Here is a 23,578-nt window from a genome sequence, read left to right on the forward strand (position 1 = left end):
CATGCATGTTGCTGATGAGGTCTGGGTTACATGTGCAGGTCGTCTGTGTGGATCAGTTGATGGATTCAAATACATGATGCCCCAGTTACAGGCCCTGTCAAATGCCATTGTCCTGTTCCTCAGTTGCAGTTTATCAGGATCTCATTTAATGTATGGCTGTGTTATTCAGCCTTTGACATGTCGGCCAGCCACCCCATGAGCTCAGTTGGTTGGGTACGTAGCCATCTGTCCTCTTTGTGCTTCTTATATTAAAGAGCAAAAATGAGCAAGGTCATGGGATACCTGGCTGATGAACGAAGGGTGAACACACACCTATGGGGGTTACACCTTGGTAAGTGTGTACACATTACTGTAAATGACTTCTGACATAAATGTATCAGGACAATTCTGAGTACTGCAGTCAGATTTTTAATAAAACTGCAGTTTGCGTGTTTGTAGATACTTATCTGAGAGTTACACAAGATACAACAGTATTTACACATTTTTCAGGTATAGTAACTAGTTTGTAAGTGACAAATTTCAAATATTTGTAACGTTTTTCCAATGCTTACACATCCACTGAGCGGTCCTTGGGAAGGAGACCAGTGGATTTAGTGAGGTGATAGCATGTAATAATCAGCACATATACATCAAAACAATGTGGGGTTAAACAAGGACAACGCAGACAATATAACAGTCAACACAACAGTGTTTCGGCCAGAATGTGAGCTGGGATGAGCTCTGATGGTGTGGCCTTCATCAGGACGAGATATTCCAAAGCGGGAACGATCTTGTGAGGTCGGAATTTGGGAGCCCAGTGGCTAAGGGAGTAGCATTGTCAGGAGTACACTGGAGGATTTTCAAGGTCCTAGAAGTGGCCGTTCCTTGAGGAGGCCTGTTACCGCGCAAATTGTGGGTGGAACAGGCTGGCGTGATGAATATGCAAAGTCAACCGCAAGCTTGAGGGGCTAGGGTTGAAGGAAGGATGAGCGCTGCAGAACAAGCTGTCAGCGGTCGCGGTCCCTGGCTACGCACTTTTTCGAGCATCATGCATGGTGGAGTTGTCATGATATAGGCTCAAGCTTGTGCCTGTTGGTGCCACAGGTTGAAGATCCAACGATTAATAGATCTCTGCTGACAACAGTTCTCCACGGCCAGTAGTCACCGTGTGACGATAGACTAAGAATCGATGAAAGACACTTCTCAAAAATGCAAAAAAAGGGCAAAAAAACCTATGATTTTCGAGGAGCGAAGCACGAGAACTCCCAACACTAGAAACATGCGGTCAAATCTGAAGATGGCCATTAGGGGTCGAGTTTACGGAGGACTGTCATTGGCTGGGGGGCAGTATGACCTCAAACGACACTGATGGACTATAGAGGAGACCAGCAGTTTTAAGTTTAAAGCTAAACTGCTTTTTTACAGTGGATTCCCAGCCTGACTGGGAATATTCATGAGCATGTGAATCCACGGAAGATCCCATGCTGGAGAAATCTGTTACGTTAGAAACTCCCAAAGTCTAAAATAACTTTCGCCTTGTGTTGCTCCTACTCCAGTACACTGCTTCCTGAGGGCATCCAGAAGCTAGTTCTCTTTTCCCATAAGATGCACAGCAAAGAACAAAAATCATACTGTTTTGCGAGCTGTGACTAATCCATGGTGTTCATCCCCTTCTCCCTGAGCGTGAGACACCCCCTTTGAGGCTAGGGGGGGGGGTGAGCCTGCTTCACGATACCCTCTCTAGGGGTTTGGTCAAGTAGGACCTTATAGGGAGGGTCTCCCCCTTAGGGGACAATGACTCCCATTCCTATAAGGAACTCCCCAGATTGCTCAACATATCGGCGTATATTGGACAGCATGCTGAGGAGAAGAAGAATGTCATCTCTTTGTTTGGCTGCAGGCAATGCTGAAGTGAATCCATCAGAGAGAGGAAAAGATACAGGATCATTACGAGTTTGCCAGTATTTTTTTTACAAAAATATTTTTATTTGCCTTTGTGAAAAAACATACAATGTTAAATTTGCACATTGCTGTCATCGTTAGCATAGTCTCTGTAATACTGGTATCTAACAACAGTTAAACATTAAACATTAAATGCAGCAGCTATTTTCTAGGTGGTGGAGTGGTCCAGGGGTTAAAGTACTTATTTTGGGGGAGCCTGTTTAGGGAGGCATTCACTGTCCTGCTTATGTTGTGTTGCACTTGTGTAGAGTTTTTTTGTACAGTTTTCAGGGGGGCTTATCGTCTGCTGAGAGGAACATGTCTCTTATTAGGGCTTTCGATGCCTCAAGCGTATCGCTTGTGTCACCCTCTGACCCAGTGATCTCTGCGTTCCAAGCATTAGTCTCTGCTGCTTCCCATCTCTCCAGTTCTTTGGTCCATGGCTCATATTGTGGACCCCCGGGTGATTTCCGTGTCATCGCAATTGCCCTCTTTGCTAGTATGCACACCATGTCCATTAGTTTCACAATGTGTTTGCTCAGTCTGGGATATGTGCCCAGTAGGCACTCTTTTGGGGACCAATCTTATCAGTTCACTCCCGCCTTTCTGCAGGTTCGTTTGATTTTAGCCCAGAAGCCCTGTACTTTGCAGCAGCACTAGAACATGTGCATCATACCAGCCTCTTCACTGCTGCACCAGGGGCATTTTGGCCAGATTTGTATGTTGAAGCTGGCGACTCCAAAAGGGGTCATTTAAGACCTATATAGGACGTCCAGCTGGATTAGCCTAAATCTGGCGTTTCTAGACACTTCTTTTGGATGAAGCAGTACCCTCTCCCATTCTTTCTCAGTTACTGTGACTCCTAAAACTTTCTCCCATTTTTCTTTTAGCGTAGCGCTGCGGGTGTTGGGCCTGTCCGTTATTTGGCTTTATTATCTAGACCGACTTCTAGCCTTCGCTTAAATTGTACATCTCTCTCAATAAGGGGTTCGGTGTTGGCTCTTCCGGCCATATATCCCATTTCCCTTTGGCAGTGTTTAATCCGTTGGTACCATAAAAATTGTCCCTTTGCCAGCCCCTCATGTGTATGCAGTAAATTGAAGTCCCTGAAGGCTCCTTCGTCAAAACTATCTCCCCACATGTACAGTCCCACCCATTCCCAGCTTCTCATTGTGGGTAAATCAGTAAGCACCTTACATGCGTCTGCTAGCATCGGGATTCGGGTGAGTAAGGGTGGTGCAAGCGGAGCACAGATCTGGTCCTATTCCATACCTGTCTACCCAGGCTTACAATCATGGGAGTGTGTGCTAGTTACAAGTTTGCCGGTATATATAAGTGGTGGTAATTCCAGTTAGAAGCACTTTTACTGTTCCGGGGAAGTACGAGTTGGGGGCAATAATGTTGGCGGTATTATCAGTGCCTGTTTTCCCAGCTCTGGTAAAACGGGCAAAGAAATATCTGTCGGTGCAACCAGCACCGGGATTACCGGCACAATGGTATTACCGCCCAAATACGTATCGGGAAATGGCAGTAACGCTGCCATTAATCATCAGCAATACCAGCAAAATCAAGGCAGAGGTACCTACATCAGAAAGCAGATGGTCAATGCATACCGGTGATGGAAATGAGGCAACAGGTGCACCCAGGAAGAGTACAAAAAAGTAACACCTTCCCCAAGCACACTTTCCACTGCACCAACATGCTGCCACTGATCACCCCTTTCACACGGAAAGCTCCTGTTATCCGGGGCAAATCCATGATTGGGGGAGCTTCCAATTCAGATGTTGGATAAAAGGAGGACTCTTGCAGCCATTCGATAGGTCATCATTGGATCCAGGACTGCTACGAAGAAGTGCAGCACGCTGAGGACCGTTGAGGCTGACCAGCATAGCCTCTGGGCAAGTCCCGGTGAAGCCCTGCTCTTCTAATGGATTGTGTTCTCCCACCGATTCCTCATCTTAGATATATATTCTCCTGCTTTGTAGCTCTCTGGAACTTTTTGCCAGCAGGGGACGTCACTGGCATGGATGTCTATCAAGTCATCGTCTTTGTGACCGGATGTGACTTTGCAGTGCAAATGGCTCTTTTGGGGCCCAGTGACCACAATTCCTCATGCCCAGCATGCTACTCAGGAACTTAGCTTCAGAGAAAACCTCTGTCGCAGTTATTTACTTCAAACTTTTAATTTATTTGAGTGGACTTTGTCATCATGTGTACTTGGAAAGCCTCCGGTTTCAAAAAGTGCTGTGATTGTGACGCAAAAATGTCACTCACGGATCTTCCGAGTTTGTCTGTGGTGCCTTGGTACTAACCACATCGTGACGGATTGCGGCTCGTGTTGGGTTATGACACCAAAAGCAAGAGAACCTCCAAATTGGTCCTACTTTTCTCATCTTTGAAGCCTCTGTGAGCAACCTGAAGGTGTCTCACCCACTAGTCCCCAGGGATCTGTCATCCAGGTGGCCAGGACACTCCATCGCTTTTGTATCTAGTTCCTGGGGTGGCCCAGTGCAGGAGGCGAGGGGTCTTCAGGGAGGGGGAGTGGAACACCAGATGCCGAGATGTGATATCCCCTTCCCTGTAAAACCATTACCCCATCCTAGCAGGTAGGATACTTGGGAACACAAATCCCCCCCTCTGCCCTCCCCCCTCACAACATGAACACTTTCTCACGGACAGCTCTCTATGAGCAAAAACCAACTAACACCCAAGCCATATACCTGACATGTCCCAATACGGTAGTCAGGCAGGGTCAGGCAGTTACTGACCATCACACACACCTTACTTCCATTACGTTTTCCCACACGGATAAAAGGCGCAGCACAAGAGCACACTCTGAGCGAGGAAAAGCACACGAGGAAGCAGCGGTTCTAAGATGGCAGTTTAATACGAGGTGAAAGACTAAAAAACAGAAGGGCATCGCAAGGAGGGGAGTGCCCTTGACCTGTTCGACTACAAACTGTTGCTTTAACAAAACCTTGAGAATAGAAAACGAGGCTGAAGAATCCCGCATTGTGAACCAGAGGTACCTGGGGCTCTCCCGCGTCGGTAATCAAGGCAGGGAAAATCGCCTGTTGCCATGGTACTGTCCTTGGCTCCTACAACAAAGCAGACCCATTGAAATCAACACAGCCAGTGAGTTGGGGAGGCCGATGCCAGACCGGTCTGTGTTGAAGCCAAGGTTGCAAGCAGCAACATTGTATGGTGAACGCTGAAGCGAGCAGTGTATGAAGCGCATGTGATGACCAACATGGGTGAAATTGGACAACAGATGAGTGATTGAACTTTGAAACAAAAATACGATACCTTAGAGTGGTCTGGCACCACGTACATGCTCATTCGAAGGTCTCTGTAAGGTATCCATCTGAGAGGTGGCAAAAGCGAAAGAGTGATAAAGGATTGTGAATCGAAGTGGTCCTGCAACGGATCAAGTAAAATCCTGTGCACAATCAAAAGTCTTTGATGTTAATAGAGTAAAGAAAATTGAGGACAAAGTAGATAGTTGGTCCAGGCCCGAACGAGGGTGATCAACAGAGCTTTTGGATAAAGCAAGTTTGTGTTAAAGTAAATTAAAATTGGTCTGAGCCTGGCAAAGGGAGACTGATTGAACTTTGTGTTGAAACGGATCTGAGCCCGGCAAAGGGGTATCCGGGGTGAACCGTAAATCACTGAGAAATTGAGTGCCTGTGAAATCCTGAGAGGAAAAGAACTTGTTTGTCGGGTCAAGCCCCCTGAAAGAAGAGACTTTGAAAGGTAAAGAGACTTGGGCCCTGATGATAATGTTTGAATTGCACCTTGTGCTAGAGAAGCCAGAGCCTGTGCTAAGCTAGAGTGCGTCACTTTGTCCGCTGCTGAAAACGTGGGGAAAGGAGGCCATAGGCCTGAAGATGCTGATTTATCATTTCTTGGACACTTCTTTCTTTTACATAACATTGGCCCTCATTGCGAGTCTGGCGAAAACCATGCTGGCAAAACCGGCAGGTAGTCGCCAGACCTGTAATGATTTACCGGCGCCTGACTTGCTGCAATATCCAGGGCATTACAGCCCTGGCGGTCTGGTAAGTCAGGCACTGGTAAAATGTTAATCCCCATTCCTGTGGAATCCAATAGGAATCCACAGGAATGGGGACCACGGAATCACCGGCACCATTATTAACGGTGCTGGTGCTTCCGTGAAAGTCTGCTGGTAGTTGCCGTTCCGTCCGCCAGGGTCAGACCTGGCGGGCGGAACGGCACTCGCCACCAGACTTGTAGTTTGTCGGTCCGGAAACAACAGTGCCGGTAAGCTTACTGGCACCGTTGTTTCTGGACCAGCAAACTTGTTATGAGGGCCATTGTTTACCACACTATTTATAATTAGAGGGAAGGATTGGCAATAGGTTTTTCTTGGTATAGGCCCTTTTATTTTGACAAGACACCACTAGGACTGCCTTATTATTAATTGATGGTCATAGCTTGCTCCCATCTTTAGATTTAGAATTAGATAAGCTTTTTTCAAACCTTTTTCTAAAGTTCAATAAACACTCTTGAACTGTGGTCACTTGTGTCTGTCTTAGTGTTGATACCATGCCTTCCTTACATCTCCAAGTACGACTGTATCGAAGATTCAACCAAAGGAAAAGAGCACCACAGCTGATAAATCGCCCAAAAAGGAGAAAAAAAAAATGTTGAAAACGTAAGAGATCCCACTCAAGGAGCGACTCCCGTCCTGCTTCCTCTTCTTCCTAGTCGAAGGACAAAAGGAGAAAGCATTGGTCGATGGACTCATCCCCAGAGAGACTGGTACGGTTCCTGTCTAAATCCGCCTTGGCAGAGAAGTGGGTAGAGTTTTGCATCAAAATTATGCAGGGTTTTGAGAAAGTGGGTCTACTGTTCTTTCTACCTCCGAGAAGACCATCGTGCCCGACAAGGCCAGCAGGAATTTGGTCGATCCAACTGTCGACACCATCAGCAGCTGATACATTTTTTGACGTTCCATCGCACCTTTGACGTCACAGAAAAATCTATCAGTCGAGGATCCCTAGAGTAGATTAATTCCAAAATCGAGTAGGATTTTATGTCCTCTTTTCAGGGCATTTTTTTTCTCTCCAATGTGTTTATTTGTTTACACAACAGCAATAACAATTGAACTTGCGGTCCACACTTGTCTGTATATAGCACATCCTCAATGCATGAACTTTGAACTCCGAGATCCACCCCATCCCACACCCACTTCAACCAAGAAAATGATGAAAATACCAGGCCCCTTGACAACACCGGCTGCTTCCCACCTCCTCCTACCCCTCCCTTCCCCACCTCAGTCCCTTTCAGGAACAGCCTGCACTTGTTACTTATCCACCTGCACCTCACTCCTTGCCTCCTCCTCCGACTCTTTGGGCCTCTCCCCTCCCTCTTGTCTCAACTCCCCTTGGACACCCCTTCCCGTTCCTTCTGGGCTCAACTCCTCATCCTCCATATTTCTCCAAGAATGCCACCCATTTGTATCTAATCGCCGTTGGTCGTTCCTGTAGAGTGGCCATCAGGTTTTCCATGTCATCTTTCACTTTTCCTACCCATTCCATGAGTGCAGGAAGCCATGGTCTTTTCCAGTATATAGTTCAGCAGGCCCTTGCTGCCAATAACAAGTTCCTTAACTTGTGCCCTAACCTACAAACCCGGACTGCCTCCACATCTACTCCAAACAGTACCAAGTATGGTACTAGCTCCCTCTCTATACCCACTACTACCTTGATCCAACCCCAGAACCTCTTTCACAGTATGACTGTATCTGAGGACCGCTCCACCACATATGCCAAAAAGTCCCTACTTCTCATCCCCGCCAGCATCCTGGGTTGCGCCAAACATACATCTTGGCCAGCATATGAAGAGTGTGCTACCACCTGTTCAGCAGTTGAAAATTGTGCATCTTAAACTGCACGGAAAGTGATGCCTTCCATGTATTTTTACAGTTCTCCAGCATGGGGTCTGGCATGGATTCAGATGCTCATTCCCCATCATCAGGCTGGGAATCCTCTGTAAAAGAAAAATAGTTTCACTTTCACTTACAAACTGTATTTCTCCCATAAACCAATTGCTATCCCCTGGGTCATACTGCCCCCAGCCAATGAGTAGTCTCCCTAAGCCCCTCCTCTGGCAGCCATCTTCACATTTTTTTACTGCACACTTTAGTGTTGGAAGTCCTTGAGTTTGTTCTGCAAGCTACTTCTACGTTTTTCACTGAAAAAAAGTTCTATTTTTGTACTCCATCTGCCGACATAGAGGATCTGTTGTCGTTGTTCGCACCTCATTGGCAAAGATCGTCAAAGTTTCCAGAAAGCCATCGGCCCTACTTCGCGCCCTCTGAGCATGACTGAGGAGAAGAAAGAAAGAAGGAAGTAAGTCGTACTTCAAGTGCAGGCTCCAAAATGTGTTTGTGGAGGACAAACACCTACAATTCCTCTCCTGCCTGCATCCGGACCACAAGGAAGGAGATTGCGAGATATGCCGCAGATTCTCCAAGAAGAAGAAGATAAAGAACAGGCACAGTAGGCGGCGTGGCTGAATGCCAAAGTCTCTGCCCTGTGCCTTGAGCAGGGGCATGCCTCACAGTCCTTTGAGGGTGCCTCATCCTTGGGGGCCCAAGATGAGGCCAAGTCCGGGAGCACTGGGGTTGCTGCGGAAGTGGGTCCCACGGCAGACAGGGCGCGATCAACATCACCCTCCGCTTCCATTACCAGTCTATCACGCTCCTCCTCGAAGAGAAAGTCGTCCAACCTTGCTAAGATGCGGGAGAAGCCACTGACGGAGAAGAAGGCCGAGCTGCCTTAGCCCAGGCAGCAGAGGAAAAGTCTTTGTCAACGATACAGCTGGTGGCAGCTGCTCTCTCGAAAGCTAAAGGAGCTGACCTTGAGAAGGTAGCCCCAGCAGTGCTGAAGGTATCCCTCCCTCCGAGGTGCAAGGCCGCCGTGGTGACCTTGACAAGTTCTGCCGGGCATGCCGGAGAAGGAGACACCGCCTCAGAACCTGGTTTCCAGCCCCTCGCAGTGGAAAAAAGGTGGTGGGCAAGGAGGCCGTGGCCCAAGCTAGTGAATTTTGGACGACGAGGACTTCCAACAAGGATGTGGCAGAGGACGGCGACAACGGCACCGAGCCTAGTGTTCCAATCAAGCCAGTTCCGCCGAGGGATGTCTCTCTGGATATCCGATCAACCCTCCACACCTTGGTGTCGGAGATCCAGAAGAGGATGCCGCAAGGGCCTGTTTCAACAGCCTCCCAGCCCCCAACCAACCACCGACGAAGAAAAGAAAGCGTCATTTTACAGCCACATTTCAGCCTCCACAACCACTCCAGGACACATCTCCCCCAGCATACTCAGGGACGGATACGGCCACAGCGACGACAATGATATTGTCAGAGCGGGCAGCGGGTCACCGCAGCCTAGGGAGTCAACACCGGACGAGGTGGGGTTGTTCCACTCTGATCGCCAGAGCCTCAAAGCTGTTTCAGCTAGTACTTGAAGAAACCAGAAAGAGAGGTTTCCTGTACCAGAGGTGTGAGGCCAAGAGAAAGACCATCATGGCGTTGCCGCTCCTGGGCGACGTGTGGGAGGAGGGCTTAGCCCTCTTGGAGAACCTTTGCATGGCTCCAGCCAAGTGGGATAGAAGTACTGGGTACAGGAGTCTGCATCAAAGTGCCTGAGGTCGCAACCATCGCCGGATTCGGTGGTTTTGGTGACCATGAGGAAGCTGTCATCTATTTTTGAAAAAAATATTTTTATTGGTTTTTTCAACAATATAACATTAAGAACATAGCTTACCCCGCGTAAGCGTCAACATGCCCCACCCTCCCAACATTCGAAAACCACTTGGGCTTCATTCTATACCGATTTCGTTAAGAGATCTGTCCGAGCCGTCTGTGTCTTCGCTAGAGGTAACCTCCTCTCTAGGATGGAATAATGTCACCGTGAGCGCCACCCATCGCTGCAGGTCTTCGCCGCCGTCTATTCGCTGCCTGCTTAGTGCGGTCTCCCAGGCCCCTGTTTCTGCAGCCACCCATTTTCAGAGATCTTCCCACCATAACGCTACGCTGGGGCTCTGGGGGCTTGTCCACCCCATGGCGATGCGCCTTTTTGCTAGAATGTACATCAAGTCCTTGAGTCTGCTCAGTGGCTTGTTCTTTTTGTGTTTCTTGTATCTGCCTAGGATGCACGCCTTCAGCGATTGTACGTCCAATGTGATATCCGTCTCGGCTATTTTAGCGCCAATTTGCGCCCAGAAGGACTGTAATGTTCGACGTCCCCAAAACATGCGAGTCATCCCTGAGCAGGACTCGTTACACTTGGGACAAGAGGTGGCGCTGGCACCCTTAAATTTGGAGATGACTGCAGGGGTGAGGTAGGCCCTGTTGAGAATGTAAAACTGTATAAGCTGCAATCGGGCGTTTCTGGACACTTTTTTTTATGGTATTACGTTATGGCGTTCCATTCTTTGTCTTTGAATTGCAGTCTTAGCTCCAGTTCCCATTTCGCTTTGCACTTAAGGTCCTGCCTAGTAGTGCAGTCCAGCATTGATTCATAGAGCCTCAAGGTTTCGTGTCCGCCTTCTGCGGCACCAAGCATGTTCTCGGTGGCCTCTGTCCCCTTTTCGTAGTTCTCCACCCCTGGCCATCGGTTTGTGAGTTTCTTGACTATCGCTCCGTGCAGTAGAAACTGCCCTTCTGGCAGCCCAGAGATGTCGTGCAGCTCGGCAAACGTTAAGATGCCCTGGTCGTTCGCTATGTCGCCTAGCGTGGCGACTCCGTAGGGTTCCCACATGGTTCTTATGGCTGCCGGGCCCCCGGGTCGTCTATCCCAGTGGTCTTGCAAGCTCGTTGCCAGATCTGTATCCCCAGTATTAGGTAAGGGTAGTTTAGTTTGGTCTTTGGCCTAGTCCAGAGTAGGTCTCTGAGAAGTTCTCGAGGGATTGCTGGTTGCAGGAGGTGAGTGTCTGTGGTGATTTCGTCTGCCATCCATTGGATCACATGCTTCAGTTGGCCTGCTCAGTAATACAGTTCAAAATTGGGGATTTTCAGTCCTCCCCGGTCGTAGGGTCCCTCTAGTACTTCCAGCGACACTCTGTCTGCCGCCCTGCCAAGGGAATCATCTGCAGATTTTATTGAGTTCCCTAAAGAACTGTTGGGGGATGTTGTAGGGGACGTTGGTGAAAAAGTGTAGGAGTCGGGGTAGTGCCACCATTTTAAGTAGACTTGCTCTCCCTGCCACTGAGAGCGGTAATTTGCCCCAAAAGCCCATTGCTTTCTCCAAACTATCTTTGGCTTTAACTGTGTTGAGGGAGTGTTCGGTTTTGGGGTCTTGGTGGATGGCTATGCCTAGGTATCTGATGGAGGTGGGTTCCCATTTGAATGCTAGTTGGGGGAGATCCCCTACGCTTGCTTCACTTAGTGCTGCCAGGGGGAAGAGACAGGATTTATCTTGGTTAATTTGGATCCCCGTGTATCTCTGAAATCCTTCCAAGGTTTCAAGTATGTATGGCAGTATGTGTTCGGGATCTTTTAGGTAAAGGAGCGTGTCGTCGGCATACATTGAGACCAGGTGGGTTACTCTGTCTATTTCTATGCCCCAATCCGAATATTCTTGCCTCAGGTACTCCGCCGCCGGTTTGGCGCCTATGATATAGAGCATAGGGGAGAGGGCACATCCTTGCCTTGTGCCCCAGTGGAGGTGCCATTTGTCAGAGTAGGTGTTGTTTGTGCACACTCTGGCGGTGGGGTCTGTGTATATGATCTTGACCCATTTTTGGAAGGACGGCCCTATTCCCATTTTGTTCATAGTGGCGGGCAGCCAGTTCCATCGTACTGAATCAAATGCCTTGGTGGCATCCAAGGATGCCACTGCACTTTTACTCGGCCTACCTCTGGTGCTGTGTATTATGTGGTGCAGTTTGCGTAGGTTTTCCGTGATGGTGCGCCCAGGTACATACCCTATCGGGTCGTGATGGATCAGTTGCGGGATCACTCTCCGCAGCCTCCTGGCCAACAGTGCCGTCAAAATCTTGTCTGCGTTCAGCATGGACAGTGGCCTGTACGAGCCGCAGTCATTCCCATCTTTCCCCGGTTTCCGGAGTGGTATGATAACTGCCTCTCTGATACTGTCTGGGAGTATGCCTTGCTCGTATGCTTCGTTATACACCTGGCTCAGTAGAGGGGCTAGTATGTCTTCATAGGTTTTATAAAACTCTCCCGGGAGCCCGTCTGTTCCCGGTACCTTCCCGGATGGGAGTGACCTGATGGTGGCTGTGACTTCTTCAGGGGTGATGGGCTCGTCTAGGGCCTCGGCTGCCTGCTCGTCTAGCGTGGGCAGCCTGATGATGTCCAGGACATCGTCAATCTCGGTGTTCGACGGTGAGGGGGAGGGGGGGGGTCGATGTAGAGGGTTTGGTAGAACCCCGTAAATACCTTGTTTATCTCTGCCTGCGTGTGCACCATCGTGCCGTCTGGTCTATGGACCTGACAAATGGGCTTTCTGGGGGCTTCTCGTTTATAGAGCCATGCTAGTAGCCTACCTGGCCTGTCACTTTGGGCATGACTTCTCTCTGTGTACTTAGCGTAGCCAAGTTTCCCCAGTTTCTCCCTATGCGTAAGGCAGGCTTGTTTGAGTTCCACTACTTTTTTAAGGTGGGCCAGGTCTGAAGAAGCCGCGGCTTTTAGTTCCCTCTGCTCGTCCTCAGCATGGGTCAGCACGATTGTTAGACTTCTGGGCTCCCCCGATGTTGGCGATCATCCCCCCCCCCCTCATTACCACTTTGTAAGCCTCCCACGCTGTCCTGATGTGTTGCACGCTATTCTCGTTTGTTTGCCAGTAGTCTACTGTGCGTTTTTAGGTCTGTTCGCTGAAGGCTCTGTCTAGCAGGGCTTTGCTCCTTAGCCTCCATGTGGGCACTGGGGGTCTGGGCGTGAGTATCGTCCAGGTGGTTGTAAGTGGGGAGTGGTCTCGCAGTACTCTAGCTTGGTATTGTGTGTCCTCAAACAAGGCTTGGTGCTCCTTGCTCACGAATATGTGGTCTCTTCTGGTGTGTACAGTGTGCGGGGGTGAGTAAAAGGAGTATAATCTTGCTCGGATTGCTGCTCCCTCCATAGGTCTGTAAGTGCGAATCGTTGTGCCAGCGCTTTCAGTATTTTGGCAGGAGGGGATGGGCGTGTGTGTGCTTGCTGTCGGACCTGTCTTTGCTGGGGTCCAGGGTGCAGTTGTGATCTCCTCCCCATATCAAGATGCTATCTCTGTACGGGCCAAGTCTAGTGTATAGTGAGCGAAAGAAGACAGTGGCGTCATGGTTGGGGGCATAGGTGTTAATCAGGCTTACCTCTTTCCCCTCGATAGTGCTGTGTATCAAGGCCATCCTGCTCTCGTCATCTGTTTTTGTGTGGATCAGTTTTATGGGGATGATGGGAGCGATCCAGATAAGTACTCCCCTGGCGTATGTATAATACGTGGTGCCCATCAACTTTCCTCTCCAAATCTTGGCCAGCGCTGTAAGTTTATGCACATTCAAGTGAGTCTCTTGTAGGAAGGCGATGCCTACCTTGTTGCGCTTCAGGTATGCTTTGATGCGGTGTTGCTTGACCTAGCTATTCATGCCTCTGACATTCCATGTCATAATCCTGATTTTATCCGCCATGGGTGTTGCGTGATCGGGTGCCCTTGGGTGGCGCTCGGAGTGTGTCCCTTTGTAGTTCCAGCAGATTGGGGCGGTTGGGGTGGTCTTGGGTCCCGTGCGCTTTGTTCCCTAACTGGGGTTCCTGGGTCCAGGATCCCTTTCCCAAAAAACATGAACTCCCACGTAACAAAACAAGTCTAGCGAGGTTCCCCCTGTTCTGACTATCCCGTTTCCACTCCATTTGACCTTTAGGTCTCTTGGTGCCCTACAGGCGGGTTCTGTGTACCCAAACTTCTTCTGGGGGTGGAAGTGGGTTCGCTTCAGTTACTGTTGGTGTGTAACAGTCCGTTTCCAGTGTAGCTCCTGAGAGGATCAGTATGCTGTATTGTGACGTGTTCCAGAGGCTGTGTGCACCCTTCCTTGGTGCTGGGTCAATAATGTCACTTTGTTGGTGGGTTCCGTGATTTGCGTTCTCTTGTTTCGAGGTCGGGAAGCTGCTCGCTATCCATCCACTCGTTGACTTCTGCCGGTGTGTCGAATAGGTGCGCCTTGTTGTGTAGCACTTTTAGCCTAGCCGGGTAGAGGAGCATGTAGCGCAGGCCTGCGTTTTTTAATCTGGCTTTAGTGTGGATGAATTGGGCTCTCTTCATCTGGACTTGAAACGTGCAGTCTGGGTATATTGTTACCTTCGCAAAGTCTCTTTTTATGAGGCCGCTTGATCGCGAGAAGACTAGGATCCCCTCTCTGTCTCTGTAATTGAGTACTTTTGCTATTGTGGGTCTGGGTGGGGTTCCCAGCAGTGGCCGTTTGGTGAGGGATTGGTGGGCCTTCTCAATGGTAAAGCCTTGTGACAGTTTCTCAGCCCCAATTTTTTGCAGCAGGAGGTTTTCGAGTTGGTGGGGTTGTTCCCTTCGATTCCCTCTGGGAGGCCTTGGAGCCTGACGTTGGTTCAGCATGCGTGTCCTTCTGCCTCGTCAACTCTTATCTTCCAGGTTTTTCACTTTCTGCTCTAGCACGTCCACACTTCGTAGGATCTGGGATTTGGCCTCTGAGTTCTCGCGTACTTGGGTTTCTAACGCTTCTGTCCTGCTTGCTATGGAGCGAACGTCTTGCCGTAGCAGGTTGAGGTCAATCGCTACTGCGTCAATTTTACTTTACATGGTTCTCTGGAGTGTTTTGATGGCCTCCATAATTTGCGAATTCGCTGGTTCCTGCGCATCTGTCAGCGGTGTGTCGGGGTCGGCAGAGTGGGTGCTGGGCTTAGCCGGGCCCCCCGCCGCATAGGTCTCCATGGTGGTCTGTCTGTTTCTGGCGCCGTTGGTTGTCATTACTCCAAGGGTGGGCGGATCCTCCGTGCCTCAGCCGCCTCTCCGCCGCCGGCTGTGGCGCTGTGCTCTGGGGTGGCGCAGCTGCTGTGTGCGGTCTGTGCTTTCCAAGTGCTGCGTATGTTCTCCCCGCTTCCCTCCGTATATTAATGAATTCCCGGGCCACCTGCGGCGTTGCTGGCCTAATGTTCGCTGTTGGTTGCACATTGGGCGATGGGTTGCGCCGCGGGTCCCCACTTGCCAGTCGCCCCGGTCCCAGTAGCGCCCACTTGTGTACTGCGCCGGGGGTGGTGGGGTTGGAGTCCCTGAAGGCCGGGGGTAGGTGGGCACTGATATCCACTATCCGTTCAATGTGCTTCCCTTTGGTGTAACCTCTGCCTCAAGGGTCTTCACCAAGCTCATGGCAGTAGTTGCGGCTCACCTCAGGAAATCCGGGGTCCACGTATTTCCATATGTGGATAAATGGCTGATCCGGGGGAAGTCTGCAGTGCAGGTCTTAATCCATTTAGAGGACACCTGCTTGCTGTTGCACAAGCTGGGCTTCTCCCTAAATTTAAATAAGTCCCACATGACACCTGTCCAGAGGCTCCAGTTCATCAGAGCAGTCCTAGACACTCGGGTGGGGAAGGCCTTCCCTCCAGAGGAGAGAGTAGTCGGCTTGACACAAATGGTCGACTTGTTCTGCAACCATGCCCCTCTACCAGCGGCTTCTATCCTCCGCCTCATTGGCCTAATTTTTCTGGTGCCAGAGGCCAGTTTGCGCATGAGAACCCTACAACGGCTCCTAAGGGATCGGTGGTCTCAGTACCGCAGCACTCTCTCGGATCGCCTCAGGGTGTCTGCATCAGTGGTCAATGACCTGTCCTGGTGGGCGGACCGCAAATGTCCAGTGCTGATCTTCGTTCTCCTCAGCAGTCTCTGTCTCCGGTCGGCAGCCTGTCGAGGGTCTGACTTCCAGGGCGCTTTGGCGAAGGTTAGTGGTGCACAATGGTCCCTTGGAGCACGGAAAGAGGGTGCCTAACCAGGTCCTCTCTTGGATCAGTCTCGACAGCTTTTGGATTTCGGCAAAGGGAGACAACAGTCAACCTTCTTCTTCAGGCTCGGCTTCGAGATTCAGCTTCAGTTTCAATGTTAGTTTCAAGCAGTGAGAGGCCCCCAGGTATACTAGTTGATCTCCCATTCATTCTGCTAGGTCACAATCAGGCAACCAATCACTCAGAAGGGCATTCAGCAGTCAGTCAGCCAATCAGGCATACAGTGCATTCAGGCCATACTCCTCCCTCTCAGTCACTCACAACAAAGAATGTGTATTGGGACAAGTACCCAGCCATTCAACATTACACACAGCATTCATACCAGTTTCGGGCAGGGCTGTCTAGGTTCATTTTGTCAAACACCAGAAACCTGACATCCACAACAAGAAGTGCATATTGGTCACCCACTCCATTCACCCAGGTCCCACCCACAGGGTGTACCCACAACATACAGTCACTGGGAAGGCTCCAGCCAGTCTGGCCTGGACTTCACAACACCATATATGGAACTTCCACCCAACAGCCAGTCAGGGGGAAGTGGCAGAGTCAGGGCTTCCCAGGACTTTGGGAAAACAAGCTAACGGGCAATAGAAAGCAAGAGGCCACAGGGGCCATTTTGTTTCCTGTCAGGAATCAACTGATTCCAATGGCAGGGCCTGGGTATCCCAAAATGGGTTATACTCAGAGCACCTGTCAAATTCAGCATGGAGCTGCCACCAGCCTATACCCTGCTCTGTGGGCCACACACAGGTGCACAAAAACATACAATAGGGGCACAGGGTTTTACCCCCACCCATGGGTGCCATAAGGGTATCCCATGGGTCTGTACACCAAACCAAAAACAGGAAGAGCTGCACTGCCTGGAGTCCCACATGGACTCCTGGGCAGAAAACAATACAGAACACAAATGAAAAAGGACTACAGGACAAGGACAGGGAGGCCCTGTCCCTCCAATGCATTTGCAGCATCACAGGAGCCAACAGGAAATGCAAATAGTTTTGCTTGAGGGAATTCCAGGCGAACAGTGCACTGGGGGGCGCATTTCTGGTATAGTGGACCTTCCCTCTCCTTTACGCGTTCCCTCCGATTCCCTTCATTCCATGGATTTGCCAGAGGTTGAAGAGGTTTCGAGCAACCATGATGTTGATCGCCCCGGACTGGGCGAAGAGAATGTGGGACTCAAACCTCTTGGATCTGTCCATCTGTCCACCTCACTGTTTGCCTCAGCGTCCGAATCTCCTAACCCAGTCAGAAGGTCGGATACTCCATCTGACCTCAATCCCTAAACCTACATTTGTGGCTCTTGAGAGGATGATATATGGTGACTGGGACCTCAGTGAGGAAGTACTTGAGGTGTTGCTGGCTGTACGCAGACCATCTACAAGATCTTTGTACGCATGCAGATGAAGAAGCTTTGAGGCGTGGTGCAGGGAACGTGAGTTTGACCCCATCTCTTGCACCACCACTACAGTACAGTAATGGAGTTCCTTCTGTCACTGGCTTCAGCAGACGGTCAGGTCACCACGGTCAAAGGATATTTAGCTGCCTGGTCTATGTTTTAAAAGATTCCTGGATCAAGGCTCATTTTTGTCCAATCCCGGTAATGGCACAATTCCTGAAAGGCCTTGTAAATACGTTTCCGCCAACTCTTTGTTGTCCCGGATTGGGACCTTAATCTGGTTCTGACATTTCTGATTGCGGCTTCCTTTTGAGCCTATGCACTCTTGTCCCTTACGGCTTCTCTTTGAAAACAGCCTTCTTGGTGGCTATTACACCCGCTATTATGCTGTAAGTCACCATTCCTGCATTTGTTCCGGGAGAAAGTTTCACTTTGGGTAAGGCCAACCTCCTCAAGGTTGTCTCTGAATTTCACCTGTTGCAATCCATTGACCTTCCGGTCTTCTACCCTCCTCCGCACCGTTCTAAGCAGGAAAGAACGGTTAAATTGACTAGACCCGAAGAGAGCATTGTGTTATATTGTGAGGACAGCTGATTTCAGGAGATCTGACCAGCTTATTGTGGGCTTTTCCTTAGCCCGTAAGGGCCTGGCCATAACCAAGCAGACTTTATCCCACTGAATAATTTTCTGCATAGCTGAATGCTACAGTCCGCTGTGATGGAATTACCAACAGGCTTCAGGGCCCATTTGACAAGGGGCGTGTCAGCATAAACAGCATTACAGAGGGGAGTCCCTGTCCAGGAGATTTGTTGTGCTGTGACATGGTCATCCCTTCATACTTTTTGCTAAGCGCTATAGTCTGGATGTGGCTCGTACAGCCGATGCACGTTTTGGTAGGGCAGTGCCACAAAATTTCTTGGTATAACATTCTGCCCTCCTCCTTCACCTATTGCTTTGAGAGTCTATCAGATGAGGAATCTGCGGTAGAAAGGCAATTCATTGAAGGAGAAATTACTTACCGTAACGTTCTTTCTGTGGATTCTTCACCCGCAGATTCCTCATCTCCCCTCCCATTCAGCACCGCTCAGAAAGTCTGTGGTTTGACGCGCATCTTCTTTCACATTGACTTGCTGATGGTCCTTGGTCCGTTTTGGTCTTCCTGCCACAGGTATTTTTAAAAAAAGGAAAGATTTTTCTAACTCTACTTGTAGTGTTTGTTCAATTTCTTCTCCTTCGGAGGTCTATTTACTTCTTTTATTAAAGGCTCATTAGCCTATTTTTTCTGTTTTCCTATGCAGCATGGTGCTCAGGGGGTGAGGGGAGGGACTGAGTTTGGGCCGTACTGACATAGTATTTATAAGACTCCTGATGTCACGTCCGGAGCCGATGACCAGACCCAGAGCAAGACGGGTTGACGGCGGGGTCGAGGTCCACTACACCCCCTGTCCAAAATGTTCCGAAGAAGTAAAGCTGGAGGCAATATCTATCAGATGAGGAATCTGCTGGAGAAGAATCCATAAAAAGAACATTACGGTGAGTAGTTTGTCCTTCCTGCACTTCAGCGCAACCCATCCCCCCCTTCCCCTCATATTTGTCTCTTCACGTTCTGGACACTTATCACCAGGGACTTCCTGTATTAAATACCTACTCCTCCTTTCTTCTCCTGACCTGATGCCCAAACAGCCTCGCTCAAGTGGCGTCCTCGAACAGCAAACTCTTCTCCTCCTAGGACATCTATATTTTCCAAATCAAAGGACTTCACCACGATAGCCCTTCTCCCCGGTGAGTTCATGCTCCATTTAGGAATCCAAATTTCACCATACTGTGCAACATGGAGATTGTGGTTCAGTCTACAGTGATGCCCTCTTGAGTATATTCTGGTTAGTCTGCTAGTACTCAGCCTTCTTTCTTCTCTATTATAGGCTGTTCCCGATTTCCCCCCGCTCCCACTGCCCCATATCCCTCCCTTTGGAGACGCCCCATCTATAAGCCAGGGCCCACTCAGGTGACAACAGTCTTGCTTCCCTTAGCCCATTTCTAAGTTTCTCTTAACTAAAATCAACCAACAACCGGTACCCTCTCCCCTCCTCATGATATGGCCACCAGTCCAAAGTGACCCTGTCAGGTCTTGGGAGACAGCGTATTCAGTTATCTAACTTCTGGGTGTCTTCCTATGCTCCGCTCCCGCCGCCTTCTTTGATCCCCAGTATGCGCAGGTTACATTGTCTCTATCTGTTCTCCTTAACACCCGACTTTGAGGAGATGTCTTGTTCCCTGACCTCTAGTTCTTTAATTTGTGCATCAAGCTTTGTTTCCATAATGTCTGCTGAAGGTTGATTACTTTCAAGCGCTGTCCTCTACTTTGTCTACTCTTCCACTGAATGTCACTCCTCATGGACAGGATTTCCTCCAGAAGTGTAGTGATGTGAATGTTGGTCGCGGTCTCCCTCCTCACTGGCCATACAGCCCATGGTTTGCTCGCCATATCTTTTGGATCCTGCTTTTCTGGGCTTTGCTTCAACCTATGCAGTTGGGCTGCTACAGTCACTGAGAACATTAAGCTCATGGAACTACACCTATCCACTTACTGTCAACGTTCCTCATTTTTTGTAAAGTCTACGGCTGTGCAACTCCTTGTCCCAGTTATGCTTTTTTTTCACGAACTAACCCTTGGGCAATGAGCAGCCAGCCGGCCCCTCAATCCAACCCCTATACAGCTCATCCTACACCGGGTTAGTGCCTCTCTTGCACAAGGGGCCCAATCCCCTGATGGGGAGTCGGGGGGGGGGGGGGCCTCTCTACTTTAACTTTCCGTCCCCTGCTGTCTCACCGGTAGGGTTCCCTCTGGCGACACCTCGCCCCTACCAATTGTCCTTGTGGTCGATATGCCGGGTTTCTCTATGGGCCTACAAGCGCCTTCTACCAATTCTGTCCAAGGCTCCCGCTGCTGTGGCTACTCCAGGCCTGTGTGCCATACCTCCTTTCTAAGCTCGCATCCATGGCAGCTAGGATGCGAGCTTAGAAAGGACGCTCCCAATCCTTACCTTTTTCTTAGCCAGTTTCTCTGCGGCCCCCTCTCCCGCCTCAGTGGAAGCTCACTCTGTGTTGCTCGGGTCTTAGCTTCTGTGCTCCCCTTCTAACCCTTCATGGAACACCCCTCCAGGGGCTTTCAGAAAGAGCCTGCCGGGCATCCCTCTGGCACGCTCAGTCTTCCTGCGGCTCTCTCCCTGGCTCTCCTCACAGGGCACACCTGCCGAACTGCTGTACGGCCCTCTCTGCTGTTACGGGCTGGCCTCTCTGGCACTCTGCTACCTCCCCTTGTTGCGGGCGGCTGCTCTTCCTGGACCCATCTGCATCCGTTCTGCCATCCCAGAGCGGACAGCCCCTACAGTGGCTCGCTTGTTTCTGCCATGTGTGGCTTGCTGTCCATGCCGCAGCCACCATTGGGCTCACTCCTCGCTTGTCTTCCAAGGGGGCTTGCTGCCTGCCTTATCTGCCCCGGCTCGCAGCGTGTCGCAGGCTATGCAAAAGGCATCACTGGATTCCTGATTGTAGTAGCGCCTTTTCGTCCGGTCTCTACTCTCAGATCGTCGGCGAGGGTCGGTTGATTTCACTTCTTCTTTGGCTATGCTGGGAGCGACGTATTCAGGCAGCCATCTTGCCTACACCCCCTGGTGGTATCCTTTTAGGGAATTTTTGGTGAGGATGACGACCTGGTTCCCTTTGGGTTCTAACCCATATGCCTTCCTCGACACCCTGAAGAGTTTCAGGATAAGGAAACAAGGTTAGCCCTGAATGGCGCAAGTGGCTTGGACACCTCTTCTGAGATGGAATTCCCACAGGGAGACCCTAGAGCCCATACACATGTGGCGTATACGAGATGGCTATAGTGACGGATGCCTTAGGTTGGAGCCCATCTGCAACGTAACGAAATGTGGCTTGACTGACATTTTAGACAAGGGAACAGTTGAACCCATCCTTCCATTACATAATGCCATAAAAAATCCTCTCATGGAGCTATGGAAGACTCCCTGCTCGGGGCCAGCAATGCACAAGGATTTGCCCAAGAATTACATGCCAGCCTTATCTGATCCGGGATTCCTAACCAGGCATCCAGCACATGATGGTTTGGTAGTACAAGCTGTGACATTTACCCCTTGACAGGGATACGAACTGTTAAAATGCTTTGGTAAAAAAGGTTTTTGCCTCTGGCAGTATGGTACTTACAGCGATTAATGTTTCATGTGCACTGTCGAAATACACAGATCCTCTTTGGTCTGCGATAGCGGAGGCAGCCAAGCAGTCTCTTGAGTGTGAAATGAGGAAAGCTTTCCTCAACATAGTGGAGGATGGAAAGGCAGCAATGCACCAATCCCTGCAGTCAGGACTCGACGCATCCCATTGTTTCGGGAGATCTATGGCAGCGAGTACTGTCATGCAAAGATTTGCCTGGCTCAAGTCAGGGTTTGCGCAGGGCGTCCAAGCGAAACTGCTTGACATGCCCTTTGATGGCTCATATCTCTTTGAACGAAAGGCAGATGACTGCCTTGAAAAATTGCAGGCGTCCAAGGCTGCGGCAAAGTAGCATAGGTGCAGCGATAAGGGCGCCTGCTCAACCATCCATTCAATGTAAGGGCAAACCTTTTTGGTATTACTATTATGGACAAAAAGGTACACAACCCGCTAAGAACCAAAGGTCAAAGATGTTTCCCTCGACCTTCCACAGGATAGGTAGAGAAGGTAAGACACAGACTGCTTCCATGTATGTCCCCTCCAGTGTGTCCCCTGATGCAAAACTGCTTTAAGGACTTCTGCCACACCATACCGGTAGGGGGGTGTCTGTCACACCATTCGCAATTACTTCAGACGCATGGGCGCTTCAGGTAGTCTTCCAAGGTTGCTGCCTCCCATTTGAAAGCGCCCTCTGAATTGCCCAACTCTGACCAGAACACCACCTGTTCCAGACCCACTGCTCCTACAAGAGGTTTCCTCTCTTATGGAGCAGGGCATCATATACTTGCTACCTGGTACTCCCACTATTGATTGGTTCCATAGAAGGACAGAGGTCTTAGCACCTTCTTGGACCTGAGGTGCTTGAACAAGTTCCTCAAGAAAGACCAATTCAAGGTGATAAAACTCTCTCAGATCCTTTGGGCCTTAGAAATTCAGGATTGGTTGGTGTCATTTGACCTACAGAACGCTTACTTCATGTGCTGATCCATCAAAAGCACAGGCAGTACCTGAGGTTCGTCATAGGCAGAACTCGAAATGCATAGTGACGGTTGCCTTTTGGGATTGCCTGTGCCCCGAGGGTCTTCACTAAGCTATTGGCGGTTTTGGCAGCCAGTCTCAGGAAAGGGAGGTGATCCACATCTTTCCCTACCTAGCCGATTGGTTAATCGGAGCATGGCCCCTGGATCAAGGCCTGGATCATCTGTCAACCTGCCACCTTCTTTACAAGCTTGGCATCTCCCTCAATTTAAAGAAATCTCAGTTGACACCTCTTAAATGCTCCAATTCATCAGGGAGTTCCTGGATTCTACCTCAGGCAAGGCTTTCCCTCCTGATGAGAAGGCTTTACACATACAGATGGTTACCAAATTCCAGAACGCCAAATATTTGCCAGCCCTAGACTTTCGACGATTGCTCAGCCTCATGGCATCCTGCATTTTCCTGGTGCCAGAGGCTAGGCTGAGAATGAGTTCACTCCAACAGGTCCTCAGATCTGGGGTCGCGTTTCTCTGGCAGTATGACTTAATTCAAGTCCCAAGCAGAGTCGCTCAGGATCGTCTGTGGTGGGCTTACACCAAGAACGTGATGACAGGAGAACCGGTTTGGCAACTGTGGCTTGAGGCGACTGTAGTGACGGATGCACTCTGAAACCCTGGGGTGCTGTGAGCGGGTTGAGGTCCTTGGCGGAGACAAAACTTCACATAAACCTGTTGGAGCTGAGAGCTATCAGACTGGCACTGATGGACTTTTTGCCCTCCATACAGGTAAGACTGTCCTCATCATGACGAACCGGTCAGTGGCTATGTCTTACATCAACATGAGGTGGTGGTGTATGGTCACTACACCTGTTCAGAGAGGCGATGCAGCTCTGGTTCTGGGCGTTGCAGAACAGTCTCCCTGTTTGCAGTTCACCTAGCCGGGATGGAGAATACGACGGTGGGTGCCCTGAGCAGGCATGGATCGCTCTCCAGGAGTGGGAGCTGTGCCAGGAAGTTCTCCTTAAGATCCTTGCACTTTGGAGAACCCCTCAAGTAGATC

The 23,578-nt window shown here is 50.0% G+C and overlaps 1 protein-coding gene across 2 annotated transcripts in view; it reads left to right on the top strand.

The window, feature by feature from the left end:
* Positions 1-23,578, top strand: part of TPP2 (tripeptidyl peptidase 2) — a 1,218,153-nt gene that overhangs the window by 899,892 nt on the left and 294,683 nt on the right. The window lies entirely within an intron of this gene.

This window comes from Ambystoma mexicanum, chromosome 7p (genome assembly GCF_040938575.1).
Source record: "Ambystoma mexicanum isolate Mex_15411 chromosome 7p, UKY_AmexF1_1, whole genome shotgun sequence".
NCBI lineage: Eukaryota > Metazoa > Chordata > Amphibia > Caudata > Ambystomatidae > Ambystoma > Ambystoma mexicanum.